This window comes from Austrofundulus limnaeus, unplaced genomic scaffold (genome assembly GCF_001266775.1).
Source record: "Austrofundulus limnaeus strain Quisiro unplaced genomic scaffold, Austrofundulus_limnaeus-1.0 Scaffold1208, whole genome shotgun sequence".
NCBI lineage: Eukaryota > Metazoa > Chordata > Actinopteri > Cyprinodontiformes > Rivulidae > Austrofundulus > Austrofundulus limnaeus.
Window position 1 is genome coordinate 25,641 of NW_013953610.1, and position 4,371 is coordinate 30,011.

Below are 4,371 nucleotides of genomic sequence, written 5' to 3' on the forward strand. Positions count from 1 at the left end.
ATTTAATATTATTATTATTAATATTATTATATTTATTTTTTACTCGCCTTATGACTGTCAAAGTCAAGAGAAACACAAAATTTGATCAGATTTAGAATATGGGTCTTCAAAAAAATGTTTTTCCCTCCTTGCCTTTCAGGGCTTCCGTAATTCTCCCCTGTCAATGGGTAATTAGCTGAAAGGGCTTTCATAGTATGGGCAAAGTTACAAGTTATACCTTTTAGATGAGGGTCTCGTTTGGGAGGTTCACTTTTCTCATTAGGTCAAAGTCAGCGTCGATTTCCTGTGTGAGTGCAGAGTGGCAGGCTTTGGTGACTGCTCTAAATGTAAATCATGGCTGAATGGAATTACACCAAGAGTCATCTGTATTCTAATTGTATTGTATTTTTTAATCTGTATTTTCATTGGCCCCTGGCAAAATCCTGCAGTCTTCCGGTGTAAAAACAATATTTAGCACAGCTACTATCTCCACTGTACCATCAACATGTCAAGGCAGTGAAAAAATATTGCGCTTGGCGACTTGCAGCAGAACTCTGCGCTCTATGCCCACATGTTTGCTTTGATTTGAGACTGCTTGTTTTCACTCAAAGCTTTCTGATCGTAGGCTAGTAATTGTGTGGGGTCTGGACAGAGCTGTATACTTTTGAGGTGAAGGCTTATTTTAATTAGTCATTTCTTTCAGCCAAACAAATGTTGCGGGACCCAGACTCTGGCAGAGCAGGCAGTTAAAATGAGAATTAAAAAAACAAGAAGTTAGAATTACAAAGTGAGTCGTGTGGAGATGAAAGAGATTGTGGGTGGACGAAGAGAGGAGACAAAAGTTGAGCGCATTTGTTAGAATGTTCTGTAGTCCTAGTCCAAACTATTCATTCTGATAGGCATTGAAAAAGTTGAAAGGATCTGACAGGGATGGGATTGAGCTGAGGCCACTGATGGATTCATGAATACTGGTTTCATTGTACAAGTTGATTGTTAAAGTTTACAATGTGGTGGTGCCACTGGAATAAAGGGGATTATTGTTATCACTGTATCCCACTAAAAATAAGTGGCTGGAGTCCAGTACTCAGCCAGACTGTGTGTCTGGACAGAGGTAAGATTAAGAAGTGGTCATGGATGATTTTAGGAAATCTGAAGGGAAAGAAAATAAAAAGAGGATTAACACACATGCACACACAGAATAAAAAAGAAAAAGAGTGGGAATTATTGGATTTCCTTTTGTTCTTGTTTTTTTCTGCTTTTATTTACTTCCCAAGTTTCTTTTTTGCCTCCTCTTCTAATCTGCCATTTGCCACAAGATTTACATCCCAGTACAGAGTACACCCGGAGAACCACTCAGCGGAATAAGTCCATTACTCACTCAATTATTGGAACAGCAAGGCCTGCTGGGTTGGGATTGGGGAGAAGCTGGAAGGAAGGTCTTGTGGCTACTGGAGGGTTTCAGCATGTCAACGCTTTTGGCTAAATTCAACACCATGTCCTTCTACAGCTCACCTTTTTYAAATGGGAAATTGGGATCTCTTGTATTTAGGCCAACATATACTACTAAAAATATCTTCCATGCTCTTAAAATATCTGACATTTTATAAATTGGCTCTTATTGATTTAAGTGTTTGCCATTATAAATATGCTAGTAATATTTCTTGCTATTTGTTGTTTTATGCTCATTCTGGTTCTGGAACCACAAGTAGGACCTAGGACTTAATGTTTTCCTTTAAATTGGCTCAGAGAGCAAACTGACAATGCACACTCCTACTGACGTTCATTGTTTCAGTGCTCAGTTTTTTCGTAAAACCTGTAAATAATGGGGAGTTTTTCATTTCCTTTTATTCTTCTTATACACTTCAAACATCAAAATATTTTTTTTCAGCTTAGATAACAAAACTACCGTATTTATTCGTGTATAATACGATCTCATGTATAATACGACACCCACTTTTTATAGCTTAAAATGCAGAAAAAAATTATTCCTCAAACTATCTCCAATTTCATACAGACTTCAAGATTTTTCAGCCTTTGCAGCCTTTATCCCTCTCAGTAAAATGATCATTGGACTGTTCGTTTTATTTTAACAACGTATGTACTAAAAGGTATTTTGAGAACAAATATATATCAGCAAACTATGATTTTGAGCATCATAGTCCACCAGGAGGCGCCAACACAAAAGTCAGAGACTTCACATGAGATTTGGGCCATCTTGTGGGGGGAAAGCAGATTACTTTCTACTCACAAGCGCCCCCTCTGGTGGGGAAACTTTTTTCAGGGACACAAACTTTTTCAGAACACTGGTAGACAGCAGCCATTAGAAACGAACATTGTTGTTCTAGGAGCGGCTCGGTCACACATTAATGCCCTTAGTTCGTTATGCAGGACTTCTTTTCCCCCATTTTTTTCCACACCATGTCACCTGCTTGGATCTGTTACTATCTTGCTCTGAAGCATGGAGGAGTGTCAGAGGTAAGCTCGTTTCAACTGCATTTTACGACGTGGTCTCATTTCCGGACTGAGGCATTTTTTGAATGAAGCCGATATTTCAGTTAAAATACATAAGTAAAAATATTTATCTGAGTGTAGCAGAAACTTAACAGTTCCACACCAGAACTTGAATCAATCCTTCCTCATCCTCCCATATCTATAGAGAACAATGACTTCCTCCATATTTTATACAGACTTCAAGATTTTTCAGCAGTGCCCCATCAAACTTCTCAGGTGGAGAAAGTTTGGGCTCACTGCAGGGATTAAACATGACGTTAGGTTGTGAAGACCTTGTTTGTCCAGCAGATGGCGCCAGAGGATCGCTCCTGAAAACAGATTCTTTTGAGTTGGCAGAAAAACAATYRGGAGCAGATTCACTTTGTTTTTTAAAGATCCCAGACTGTTTTTCTGGTGTCGGCGTGAAACTCTTAGTGGCCAGATTTACTGTAATGATTGAGTGTATGAGTTTCACTGACTTGCCAGACACCAGAATGGTTTTAATGTTTTTTATTAAAATATAAAAAGCTGGATCGGGAAACAAACGTCACTGGAATCAGGAGTTCTACACAGGAGAGAATTAGGTTAGTGGCTAGAATGTTCACAAGAACAGATTTAGAAGAAGATTTAGCCACTAACCTTTTTAGAGTACAGGAAGTCCCAACAGTACTCTTGAAAGACTTTGAGAGTCTTRGRTGAAGTCCGGTGRAAGYACTTCCGGGTTGCGGGGYTTGARTGAGTTTAYGAACTCGGGGTTTTTCCGTGAGGCAGGCTTGGGTCATACACATGTGGTCAGAGATCCGAGACAGGTACTGAGGACTGGACTTTACTCGTGGTCGATGTACACAGGCGTGGGTCAGAATCCGGGAGACAGATGACTGAACAGATCCGACAGGGGAGGCGACGGGAGGCAGAAGTCCAGAGAGGAGTGCGTGGGTCAAAACCAGGAGATCAGAATCCGATACAGTACCGTTAAGGGATGAGGCAAGAGGCGTGAATCCAGAGAGCAAAAACAAGGTCGTAACGAGGAAGGCAAGACGTGACAKGGATGCTGGATAABTACTTGGAAAAACCGTTCATAAATCTGGCACTGGTGAAGAGGGAGAGTGGAGCTTAAATACTGCAGTGAACAGGTGAGTGACATGATGCTGATTAGATGTTTCTGTGACGGTAGGGGTGAGACAATGAGTGTAAGCTTGACTGTGGCTTGACTTGGCAGATAATAGGCTAAAATCATGACATTAGGAACAGAATACCATACATTGCAGCAGAGCTGTAGTAAGATCAGAAGTAGTTTGAAGCAAATTCATAAAAGTGGTGTACAAGAGATTCATTTAATTTGAAATACAATAGTATTTATGAAGTTGGCTTTCTATTACCTTTACATTTCATAACATTTTCCAGAAATTCAATTGACAAAAAAAAAAAAATTGAATTAAAACTGAAATATTGATGCAGACTTTTTTTCGAACAGTTTATATACAAATTGCCCTCATAATTCGACAGAAATATGAACATCTGTCTTAATTTGGAGCATTACTGTAGACCAGGGCTATTCAACTAAACTGATCCTGGGGCCACAGTTGACGCAGGCCAAGAGCTGAAGGGCCGAACATCCAGCCATTAAGGTCGTTACGTAAATAAACCAAGTAATACAAAGATCTGTTACATTTGAAATAGTTCATTTTGCTGCATTTGATCATACAGTAAAGACAACAGACAGAACTTATCAAAGTAGTGACAACATCAATATAACAACAAACATCAAAAACAACAATATCAAAAAATAACACATTATGCCTTCTATTTAACAAATTTATTTTGACATCTCTGACTTGCCAAATTTTCAAATCAAATTTATTTTCACTTTCATAGTTTTATCTTCAACTGCTTGTAGTTGTA